This window comes from Mauremys mutica, chromosome 20 (genome assembly GCF_020497125.1).
Source record: "Mauremys mutica isolate MM-2020 ecotype Southern chromosome 20, ASM2049712v1, whole genome shotgun sequence".
NCBI classification, from domain to species: domain Eukaryota; kingdom Metazoa; phylum Chordata; order Testudines; family Geoemydidae; genus Mauremys; species Mauremys mutica.
In genome coordinates, this window is record NC_059091.1 from 20,475,389 (window position 1) to 20,488,031 (window position 12,643).

Here is a 12,643-nt window from a genome sequence, read left to right on the forward strand (position 1 = left end):
TATCTACAGACGAAGTGACATTCTCTCAATCCTCTCTGGATAATTGATCCAGCATTTGCACCACATGTTGGTATGCAATAGCCGGAGTGCAGTGTAGGCGATGGGGAATTCTTTTAAATAAGTACTGTTGTCCCTTAAAAGTAAACGCAAAGTAGGCCCCAAAATCTCTGACACGTATCAAGGCAAATCCCAACTTATATTTACAATATTTACACCTGCCCCACTATCCAATAGGGCATCTTTGGGTCCATTTATCTCCCACAATGACAGTTGTCCTAGGCCTCCCATTTGAATCGTGACTTGTCATCACGGCTTCCCAATAGACCAGGGTTCTCTGAACCCTTAGCTTGCATAGCTGCAACCTTTTTCTGCTCCTTAAACATTTCTTCTTCCATCCTTTGCATTTCTTTGATAAGTTCATCAGTACGTCTCCCATCCCACTTATCCATATCTACTCACCTCAATTTCAAATACCTCCAAGAGATATTCCGAATCACATCTACTCCCTTCTGGGGCTCATTTTGATTATTCCACCCTCTATCTCCTTGGGATGGGGTGTTTTGTCCTCTACCACTCCTCTTCCTCTCTCATGGTATCCTGATCTATAAGCACTCTCATCTGAATATGTTATTGCTTCAACAAAAGGTACTCTGGGTTTCAATCCTTCTATCTGGCTTCCCCTTTTCATCATTTGTTGGCATACTATCCAGTGCTCCAATGCATCCTTAACAGTTAACCCCTCATCCTGGGCTGCTTGGTTCACCAAATTAGTGCTTCTGGCTGCCTGTCCAAAGTATTTTTCTCTTGATCTACTGCCTGTCTAATCTCTCCAGTGGTAGCTGCCCTGATTAACCTATAAGATTCACTCATATTTAAATTCTCTGTTCCTCCTAACTCTGCCCACTGTACTAGCCAAGTAGCTAAATTTTTCATATTCAATGGGCCTAATGACTTTACCATCAACTATGAATCTGATGAACTCGCAGGCATTATTAGTGTCTGTTCTGACTATATCTCCCTCACTGCATCCTTAATGGTTGATCTCCGTTCTATCGCTGCTACACACTTTTCGGCTTAGGCTCTCCTGGACAGTTTCTTATTTCTTCCCTCAGCTCAGTATAAAGCCTCTCTCGAGGTTGGTCAAATTCCCTTTTCTCTTAACTCCCTCGCAGGTCCTTTCCCTACCAAATATCGTTGGAATCCAAATCCAAATCCAAATCCAAATCCCTCTCTTTTTTTGACACACAGCTGCAACTTGCTGTATTTTCACTTGCTTTTTCAATGCTCCTATAGTTTTCTGGCACCAGCTGTGAGAAACGCTTGTGATCTCCTCTTCCTTTCCATTAGTCAAATATCAAAATAACTGTTTCATTCCTATCACTTGATGATCTAATTTATCTTTGTCTGCTTTAATCTTTTCCCAGTCCATTATGCTTCTCTCCAGGTCCCTATTTTGTTTCCCCATTTGTTCTGAGTTTGCACTATCTGTGCCTGCCTCACTTCCCACTCCAAATTTTCCTGGCAAGTTTTAAAATTCTCTTGTAATGTTTGTAACTCTGCACAGATTTCCCCCTTACATAACATTGCCTTTTTACAGCTTGCCACAATAGCCATACTACGGCCGTTTGCTTTTTACTGGCATTCGGCATGTACATTTGTACATCTTTCTCAAACCTGTTTTCTAAGGTATCAAATATTACATCCGGTTCCACTGCACCTTGCATCCAAGTGCATGTCCCAGATGCAATAATCTACTTCTCTAACAGAGAAGGGGCTTTCACTTTAGTCCACTGGGTTTCCTCTTCCACCCCTTTACTTATCTTCTTAAACAGTGTTTTAAATATTATTACACTAACACCATGTGGTCTCTGCCCACACGTTTCCTCCTCACAAATCTGTTATAAACTTCACAAATAAGGAGTCACCCTTATTAGTCTTAAATAAGGACTCCCCCAACACTGTAAGATCCCATCTTGAAATCCAGCACTGCTTAATAAATCCCCCCGCTCCGCATTCTCCACCACTTGTTAGACTCGCAATAGAGGTCTCCCTACGGGATGGGGAGCAAGCAGATACTGGACACAGTGTTGGTATATAATACTCTAAATACTCTTTATTGATAACAAAACAGACCTTATTCACTTCACATTCATACCCAAAAATTACTATACCAGAGTCCAAAGGTGAGAATGGTCCCAATTGCCAGTCTAATTTCCTTCCATCAGGATAAGATCATAAGATGCGGGGAGCCGGCAAAGCCACATCTATATCCTCACTGGACTCTGGATCAATAAACTACTCCAACTTGCAGAAATCACAGGCATCCGTTTATGGTCCATTCAGTCGTGTCATGGGTTCTTTGCCTTTGTTTACTAGACCTTCTAGCCACACAATTCCGAAGAGTTAACCCTGGGCGGGCCGCCATGACCCAAGCCCATGAGCCAAGAAATGCTATTTCCTGAAATTCTTATACAATTTTATATAGAATAATGGTGTTATTTCCTTGTCTGATGATTTTCTGTATTTTTCTTGGAACATAAGGTTGTTTTTGCACAAAGAGTTCTAATAGTCCTTGAACTCAAGTATGTGCTTTGGTTGCGTCATTCATACCAGGACTCAGTGATATAGATCCCAACAACTCTATGATTCTACACTGACATGGAGAGGAAATGGTTGGGCCAAGGTCTCTGACCTGACAATTGTGACAATGGGAAGTGTGACCACAGGCGTCCGTTCCCCCGGAAAAGCACGATGACGGCTCCTATCCATATAAACGGCACTGACGAGAGGAGCAGAACAGGGACATCCACAGCCATGCATCTGGACTGCTCCTACCATAAATGGGACAACTCAGAGCAGCGCATCTGGGAGAGGCAGTAAAGGTGAGCTGGCGTTAGGAAGGGTGGGCTTGTGATTAAGGAGCTGCCCTGGGAGTCAGGAGGCTTGGGTCCGATTCCTGGCTTTGCTAATTTGAGGTTAACCCGTGCCAAAATTCAGGGTAGTTTCTCTCTCTCTCTCCCAATTACTGTCTTGGTTAAATCTGGATATTACCATCATCCACATAAAATCCTTTTTTTTATCATGGGGCAAACTCATCCCTGGGTCACTCCAGTGCTTTCAGTGTTACTATTCCAGGGACAAAACTGGTCCCTACATGGATAATCCCATTTTAGTTTGGCATCATCCTGCTCCCATGGGCCTCCCCAGGTTTTATCCTGAGCCCAGTTCATGCTGCAGCAGAACTTTGGATCTCAGACCCTGATCCAACAAAGGCACTTATGCATGTGTAGCCCATTGGTGAGCACATGTGACAGACCTCCTTCTGTGCTGATCTAGGAGATGATTGGGTAGTTTTGTCTCAAGTGTCGTAGTTCCTGTTTTTAGCCCCGGAGGACTCCAGTTCAATCCCCAAGTTGTTACCTACTTTAGCAGCTGTCAAACAACTCTACACACCTGATTATTGTGTGGGATAATATGTGCTCAGAGCAGTAATTTTCAACCTGTAGTCCATAGACCCATGGGGGTCTGCAGACTATGCCTAAGATTTCAATAGGGGTCCACACCTCCATTGAAAAGCTCAGGGGTCTGCAAATGACAACAGGTTGAATATCACCAGCTTTGTCTTTAAGTGCTTTGCTGCATTGTGGTCTCAGTACCCTATAGATATTTGGGAGTGGTGGTGGTGGAGGTGGGGTGCTCTGGTTCGCTCAGCGCTGCTGAGAGCTCACAGCTCCCTTGGCCTGCAGAAGGAATTTGGGAATGCTCATCCCATGTGGTATCAGGCCCATCCAGTGCTAGCATGAACTGGAGTCCGATCTTGGTTATGCTGGTATCAGTGCCATGACTATGGATTTAGAACTCCATAGAAAAGCCCTGTGATGCAGAAGTGGAGTGTGGGCTACCTGATTGTGAGCCTACTGAGGTAAATATTCCATCACTGAATCCAACAGTTGGCTTGAAGGAAAAATCAATCAGCCCAGGAGAGCAGAGGTGCTTAGATAATACAATGGTCGACTCCGGTATCAGAGCATAGTTAGGTCGAAGGCTGTGAATGGGGACGGAGAGTGTGTTGCGGTTAGATGGACACATAGAAATGTCCAGCTGCTGTGAAGGAAGGTCTGAGCCAGGCCAGAAATATCAACCTGTTGATTCCAGTGGCATTTTTCTACCCCCTGCCTGCCCTGACAGAGATAAGGAACCTAATGCACAGCACATCAAAGGAGCTGGCTGAGGTGAGAAGGGACCATGACAGACTCCAGGAGGTCTTCAGCAGGATGCAGGACGAGTTACAGGACATCACAGGTAAGAAGGCACCGGACAGGGCTCTAAACCAGTGACAGCGTTTACCGCAAATGCTCAGTCAGTGAAAGCCAACAGAGAACAGGGCATTCGACTGTCATGTTCCCAATAGGCCTATGGCCTGTGCAGCTCCCCCTGCACTGAAACTGACCACATCTCCTCAGCTGGGGGTCCTAAGAGGCTGTCGAGCCAGCACAGATGTCTCCTATGCCACCCTCCTGTCTGGCCCCGATTCTCTCATTGGTTCTATGCCTTGGGCACTAGAATTGGTGTAGAACCAGCCAGAGACTAAGGCCTTGTCTACACTACAAGACTATTTCGAATCTACTTAAGTCGAATTTGTGGATTCGACCTTATGAAGTCGAATTTGTGGATCCACAGTAAATACACTAATTCGAATTTCTGAGTCCACAGTAACGGGGCTGGCATCAACTTTGGAAGCGGTGCACTGTGGGAAGCTATCCCACAGTTCCCGCAGTCCCCGCTGCCCATTGGAATGCTGGGTAGAGCCCCCAATGCCTGCTGGGGGGAAAAATGTGTCGAGGGTGGTTTTGGGTAACTGTCATCATAGAACCGTCAATCACGCCCTCCCTCCCTGAAAGCTCCGGCGGGAAATCTGTTCGCGCCCTTCTCTGGTCGGTTACAGCTCGGACGCCACAGCACTGCGAGCATGGAGCCCGCTGCGATCATCGCTGCACTTATGGCCGTTGTCAACTCCTCGCACCTTATCGTCCACCTCTTCCACAGTCAGCTGCTGAGAAATCGGGCGAGGAGGCTCCGGCAGTGCGGTGAGGACAGGAATTCACAGAGTGGCGCAGACCTCTCACAAAGCAGGGTACGCCGCGCCGTGGAGATCATGGTGGCAATGGGTCAAGTTCATGGTGTGGAACGGCGATTCTGGGCCCGGGAAACAAGCACGGACTGGTGGGACCGCATAGTGCTGCAGGTCTGGGATGAATCACAGTGGCTGCGAAACTTCAGGATGCGTAAGGGCACTTTCCTTGAACTCTGTGACTTGCTGTCCCCTGCCCTGAAGCGCCAGGACACCCGGATGCGAGCAGCCCTGAGTGTGCAGAAGCGAGTGGCCATAGCCCTCTGGAAACTTGCAACGCCAGACAGCTACCGGTCAGTAGCGAACCACTTTGGCGTGGGCAAATCTACCATGGGGGTTGCTGTGATTGAAGTAGCCCACGCAATCGTTGAGCAACTGCTCTCAAAGGTAGTGACTCTCGGAAACGTCCAGGACATCATAGATGGCTTCGCCGCGATGGGATTCCCAAACTGCGGTGGGGCTATAGATGGGACTCACATCCCTATCCTGGCACCAGCCCACCAGGCCAGCGAGTACATTAACCGAAAGGGCTACTTTTCTATGGTGCTGCAAGCACTGGTGGACCATAGGGGACGTTTTACCAACATCTTCGTTGGGTGGGCGGGCAAGGTTCATGACGCGCGTGTGTTCAGGAACTCTGGTCTGTTTAGACGCCTCCAGGCAGGAACTTTCTTCCCGGACCACAAAGTAACGGTTGGGGATGTGCAGATGCCTACAGTGATCCTCGGGGACCCAGCCTACCCGCTAATGCCCTGGCTCATGAAGCCCTATACAGGCGCCTTGGACAGAGAGAAGGAACTCTTCAACTACCGGCTGAGCAAGTGCAGAATGGTGGTGGAGTGTGCTTTCGGACGTCTCAAGGGGAGATGGTGGAGCTTACTGACTCGCTCGGACATCAGCGAAAAGAATATCCCCGTAGTTATTGCTGCTTGCTGTGTGCTCCACAATCTCTGTGAGAGCAATGGCGAGACCTTTTTGTCCGGATGGGAGGTTGAGGCAAATCGCCTGGCTGCAGTTTACGCTCAGCCAGACACCCGTGCCGAGAGAATATCCCAGCGGGGAAGCGCTGTGTATCCGGGAGGCTTTGAAAGCTAGTTTCCTCGGAGAGCAGGGTAACCTTTGACTCTCCACTTGCTTTCAATAGAAAGTGACCCTGGGCCTGTGTCTGTATGTGTCGATTTCGATCTGCGGTTACATACCCCGTTCTCCAAGTTTCCCCCACTTCCAAAGCACGTTTTAAATACAATTAATTGTTACACTCATTATTAATAAATCTTTGTTTTACTTTCCATTTCTGTTCAGTTGTTGAAACATGGACGCATACTGTGCTGGGCACGGTGTGCACTGATGTACAGACCGCTTGTTCCATAGAGGAATGACATCCTCCTGCTCCTACATAGGTCTCTGGGGTGGGGGATGGTTGCAAGTGGTTGTGCATCAAGGGGAGGGATTGCAGGAAGGGGTGGGTTTGCAGGAAGGGGCGAGTGGTGCCTTCTTTGGATAGGGGTTTGGATGACGGCAGTGGGCTGCGGGTTTGGGCGTAGGAAGGGGTGAGGGGTGTGGGGGAAGGGTGAGTATCTGTCCGTGGATGAGGGCTCTTGTTGGGGCTCAGGGCAGCGGAGAGGCTCGTTGCTACGGTGGAAGTGCATGGTAAGGGCAGCGTGCCTTAACATTAAGGGGGTGGCAGGCGCTAGGACCCTGGACAAGCATACACATCACAGAATGACCCGGGGCAGCATACACCACACAGAGTGACCCTGGTGCCTACTGACTGCAGTGTGTGTGTGCCCTGCAGTTGATCATGCCCCCAAGTCTGTACCCTGGTAATGTAGGCTATATCGTGCAATTATAAATCCCCTCCCCCCCCCATACACAAAGAAATCCTCTGACACGAAAGACGTGACCGAAACAGTGAATAACAGCAAACAGCTTTTAATAATCTAATACACAGTGGGGGGATGAAACTTGGATTTGGGACTGGGTGAGCCTGTAAGGGAAGCACTTCTACAAATTTATAGCGTGAGAGGTGTGTGCTACATTAGCGCTATGCAGTGGTGCAGTGACAGTTCTCACGGCCCCTACCGCCCCTCCGTCTTGTACTTTTGGGTGAGGGGGGGCAGGACTTCTTGGCGGGGGAGGGCGGTTGCAGATACACTGCAGGGGGGCTCTGTCCTCCTGCCTGCGGTCCTGCAGAACATCAACAAGGTGCCGGAGCCTGTCCGTTTGCTCCCTCATTAGCCCAAGCAGCGTTTGAGTCGCCTGCTGGTCTTCCTGCCGCCACCTATCCTCCCGTTCGATGTGTGTGCGATGCTGTTGACATAGGGTCTCCCTCCACTGTGTCTGCTCTGCCGCCTCGGCTCTGGAGGAAGCCATCAGTTCCGCGAACATCTCGTCCCTAGTCTTTTTCTTTCGCCGCCTAATCTGCGCCAGCCTCTGCGAGGGGGATGCCGGGGCAGTCCGGGAAAGAGCCGAAGCTGTGTGATGGGAAAAGTAACTGATTTCCTTGAACAGATACAAGTTTGCGAACAGTGAACACAGTCTAGTCAGTTTCTCTGAACAAGACCATACAAGGCAAGTCTCACGAGATCTCGGGACAAGTTCGAGATTTCGGAATACGCTCTCATTGGCTGCGGCATTGCACAGGAGAGCGGACAAGTGGGGAGAGACAGCTGAATCCGTCTAGCAGACAGTCCTGGTAAGCCTTACAGTACATTCTGCTTATCAGTTAATGGATAGCTGTGCCCTCCCGCTAAAGGCAATCTGGAAATCATATACTCTGACCCTTTTCCAGCCACTCCCGCCAGTGCATGGGAAAGATCAATGTATGCTTTTCCTATGTGGCCTACAACACGTGGCTGTTAAGCGAGGGTCATTGTTATGCAAAGTAAAAGTCAACCATTCACAACAGTAACAATACACTAATTGCCCTAATTAGATGCAGCATTTCATGAACGAGATCACCCTGATGCAGGTCCCTCGGAGTCACAAAGAGCGGATGCTAAGGGAAGCCCTGCAGAGACCAGGACCATATGCGGCCATGCTTGTAGAGGCGATGATTCCCATCTACATAAGGATGTCCTGGCGCGGAAGAGTGTGCTTCCACGGAGCACCCAACAAGGCACCTCTCCCCAGGAACCTCCTGCGGAGGCTTTTCGAGGACCTAAATGAGACCTTTCTTGAATTGTCCCTGGAGGATTATTGTTCAATCCCTATATGTGTGGACCTACTTTTCATATAGTTTTTCATTGAAAATTTTATATATAGTATTTCTATTTTTTATACCTGTTTTATAAAAAATAAATGTTTACATGTTTCTAGCACTTACCGCCTGATCCTTCCCCTGATTCAGAGTCCGGGTTAACGGCCGGGGAGGGTTGGTAGGGGATCTCTGTGAGGGTGATGAAGAGATCCTGGCTGTCAGGGAAAGCGGTTTTGTGTTCGCTGTCGCCTGCGCCGTCCTCCACAGACCCTTCCTCATCTTCCACATCGGCGAACATCGAGGAGGAACTGTCCAGGTTCACTATGCCATCCACTGAGTCCACGGTCACTGGTGGGGCAGTGGTGGCAGACCCACCTAGAATGGCATGCAGTGCCTCGTAGAAGCGGCATGTCTGGGGCTGGGCTCCGGAGCGTCCGTTTGCCGCTCTGACTTTTTGGTAGCCTTGTCTCAGGTCCTTGATTTTCACGCGGCACTGCATTGCGTCCCGGCTGTATCCTTTCTCTATCATTGCTTTGGAGACCTTCTTGAAGGTCTTTGCATTCCGCTTGCTGGAGCGCAGCTCCGACAGCACAGACTCCTCGCCCCACACACCGATCAGATCCAGGACTTCCCGGTCTGTCCATGCTGGGGACCTCTTTCTATTCTTGGATTGGCCGGACTCCTCTGCTGGAGAGCTCTGCATCGTTGCAGGTGCTGCGGAGCTCGCCCCGATGTCCAGCCAGGACGTCAGATTCAAAGTGCCCAGACAGGAAAATGAATTCAAATTTTCCCGGGTCATTTCCTGTGTGGCTGGTCAGAGAATCCAAGCTCGGACTGCTGTCCAGAGCGTCAACAGAGTGGTGCACTGTGGGATAGCTCCCGGAGCTACTAAGTTCGATTTGCATCCACACCTAGCCTAATTCGAGCTAGCCATGTAGAATTTAGCGTTACTCCACCTGCCGGGGTGGAGTACCAAATTCGAACTAAAGAGCCCTCTAGTTCGAATTAAATGGCTTCCTGGTGTGGACGGTTGAGCGGTTAGTTCGAATTAACGCTGCTAAATTCGAATTAAAGTCCTAGTGTAGACCAGGCCTAAGGGAACCATAACCCATTCCCTGATACCTGCCCTCCACCCAATAAAAATGGACAGAGCTGATAATCTTGGCCCTAGTTGGCTAAATACATAATCATCGAATATCAGGGTTGGAAGGGACCTCAGGAGGTATATAGTCCAACCCCCTGCTCAAAGCAGACCTAATCCCCAGACAGTTTTTTACTCCAGTTCACTAAATGCCCCCCTTAAGGATTGAGCTTACATCCCTGGGTTTAAGCAAGCCAATGCTCAAGCCACTGAACTATTCCTCCCCTAATGAAGCCTAACATGGGATGGATACTGTATGGCAGAAGCCACCAGATGGTGCTGTTGTACATCAGCTTGCAAGTTCTCTTTCCAAGCATGTCAGCAGTATTCGGTCTTTGAAGACATACTACGTTGTTTTTCGCAGGCTGTGATGTTTTTGGGGGGAGCTGTTGCAACTAGCAAAGGGGTTTGCTCCCTGCCTGACACTCTCTAACTAGGTTCAGTTCTTGGGGCAGAGTTGGAGCCAGGAAACTGGGCATCAGCATCTGGACTGAGATCACAGTCTGTCCTGTGTTTTGTGTATGGGCACCTCTTTTCAAGGACTAGTGCACAGAACGAAAATCAACAAGTTATACTAGGAAAATATTAAATCACTGATTTATTTTTTCAATGGGAAACCCACCTCCCAGGCCCTGCCATCTGCTACCACATGTCAGAGGGATGACAGTGCCATGTAACTTATAAAACCACCCCACAGAGCATGAATATCAAAGTATGAATTTTACAACAAACTATTTGGCAAGCTTTTCAGCAGGGTGCAGGGAAATTTCTTTGTGAAATTCATAAATAAGTCCCAATACTGAATAAATTCTAGAATTTCTTTAACTCCTGGTGAGCAGTTAAACTGCATTTTGACCCTCTAGTGCAGGCTTGTCCCATAATTTGACTTCTCACAGAATTCACCTGCATGAAATGTCCAACTTTTTGAGAAAAGTTGCTACTTCTTTTCAACATTGGCTAAATCCTGGCCAGATGCTAAGCAGTTCTGTACTGATCAAAGGTCTGGCCTGATTATCGTAAACACTGAAGAGGAACAGGTAAGCCATCTATGCAGATTCCTATTCTGGATCATGCAGAATGGAAGGAATTAAGCTCAAGTTACCAGATTCTGTGCTGTTCCACCAGGGTGAATCTCGAGTTACTCTAGATTTACCCCAGCATACCTAAGATCAGAGTCTGGCCCAAGTTCTCCAGGAATTTAGAAATATTTTTGGATGTAGCTTGCTATTCAAGGTGGATTGAGGGGAATTGGATACTTACAGTCATTTAAAAATGTTGAGGGAGCTTTGAAAACAGAAATCTCACCGTCAGATGTGGATGGTTTGATGTGAATCAAAATTGATGGGGGTGTGTGTGTGTGGGGGCAGTTATAATCCCGTGTGAATCCAAATCACAGAGTCTCATGAGGACCTAAAAAAAACATTTGATTGCTACTGACCTGGGCAGGATTTCAGCTGCTGACCCTGAGGTAAAATGATTTTCACAGCAGCTCACTATGAAAGGCCTTTTGATATTCCGGAGACGACCCCACTTCAGATTCCTCATCAAGACTTTGCAGAAGGAATCCTGCCCTAAGGGAGAATCCACCTTAAGTTTTACATTGAGCCCGGTGCCTGCTGGGAACAGGACGTTGGGAGACTAGTTGGTGCTGGGGGGATGCCCAGGTACTGCAGAGTTGGGCAAGGTATTGGTGTGAATCTGGAGTCACCAGAACCTAAATCTGATTCAAGAGCAGCACAGCTCATTGCGCGTCTATTTCGCTATCCCGTTGGGAGGGGTCAGACTCTACAGCTACAGACTCTGCTGCCCACAAACACAAGCCCCATGAAACCCCCTCACCTTCTGCTTGGGATCATGATTGTCTCCTTCACCTGTTTTCCCACATAGATGTTTTTGTCAAACCACATCACTGAGCCTCACAGCACTTGCCGGGCCTCAGCGACTCAGCGAAGGAAGGGGAGTGGCGCTGGCTGGATGGCAGCCTCCTGTCTGTCAGGCAAGTTCCTCTTTCTTCAGCCTCTTTGGAGAGAGAACTGTCCCTTACAATCAGCTGTTTCTGCTTTATCTCCTGTCCTGCTAAAGATCCCCTGGTCTACACTACGCGTTTAAACCGAATTTAGCAGCGTTATACCAATTTAACACTGCACCCGTCCACACGATGAGGCACTTTATATCCATATAAAGGGCTCTTTAAACCGGTTTCTGTACTCCTCCCCGACAAGAGGAGTAGCGCTGAAATCGGTATTGCCATGTCAGATTAGGGTTAGTGTGGCCGCAAATCGACGGTATTGGCCTCCGGGAGCTATCCCACAGTGCACCATTGTGACCGCTCTGGAAAACCATTTGAACTCGGATGCACTGGCCAGGTAGACAGGAAAAGCCCTGCGAACTTTTGAATTTAATTTCCTGTTTGCCCAGCGTGGAGGTCTGATCAGCACGGGTGGCGATGCAGTCCCAAATCCAAAAAGAGCTCCAGCATGGACCGTACGGGAGATACTGGATCTGATCGCTGTATGGGGACACAAATCTGTTGTATCAGAGCTCCGTTACAGAAGACGAAATGACAAAGCATTTGAAAAAATCTCCAGGCTATGATAGACAGAGGCCACAGCAGGGACTCAGCACAGTGCTGTGTGAGAAGCGTAACGGAAAGCCAAAGAATCAAATGGACACTCATGGAGCGAGGGAGGGGGGACTGAGGACTCCAGCTATCCCACAGTCCCCGCAGTCTCCGAAAAGCATTTGCATTCTTGGCTGGGCTCCAAGTTCCTGAAGGGTCAAAAACATTTTCCCGGGTGTTTCAGGGTGTTTGTCATCAATTTACACCCTTCCTCCCCGAAGGAAAAGGGGGAAAAATCGTTTCTCGCCTTTTTTCAATGTCACCCTATGTCTACTGCATGCTGCTGGTAGATGGGGTGCTGGAGCGATAAACAGCAGCATCCTCTCCCTCCCCTCCCCAGTGGCAGATGGTATAGTACAGAAGGACTGGTATCCGTTCTCGTCATCAGCCCGTGAGTACTGCTGGCTGGTCTCGGTGAGGTGAGCCGGGGGCGCCTGGGTAAAAATAGGAATGACTTCTGGTCATTCCCAGCAGACGGTACAGAACGACTGATAACCGTCATCTCATCACTAATTTACAATGGCATGGCAGATGGTGCAATATGATTGGTAA

General features: G+C 48.7%; 1 protein-coding gene and 1 long non-coding RNA gene across 7 annotated transcripts in view; one reads left to right on the forward strand and one right to left on the reverse strand.

Annotated features, from left to right (window-relative positions):
* The window catches only part of LOC123353430 (adhesion G protein-coupled receptor E3-like), an 83,309-nt gene extending 80,957 nt beyond the window's left edge, over window positions 1–2,352 (reverse strand). For all 6 annotated transcript variants that reach the window (XM_044994501.1, XM_044994500.1, XR_006574500.1 and 3 more), the window contains exon 1: window positions 2,172–2,352. The gene's annotated coding sequence lies outside the window, so the exon portion shown is untranslated. The remainder of the gene's footprint in view (window positions 1–2,171) is intronic.
* A 319-nt stretch (window positions 2,353–2,671) lies between these two features.
* Window positions 2,672–11,528, forward strand: LOC123353476. Its single transcript, XR_006574509.1, has 3 exons — window positions 2,672–2,882; window positions 4,189–4,302; window positions 11,359–11,528. It is a non-coding gene; the product is annotated as an uncharacterized LOC123353476 (long non-coding RNA).
* Window positions 11,529–12,643: the final 1,115 nt, after the last annotated feature.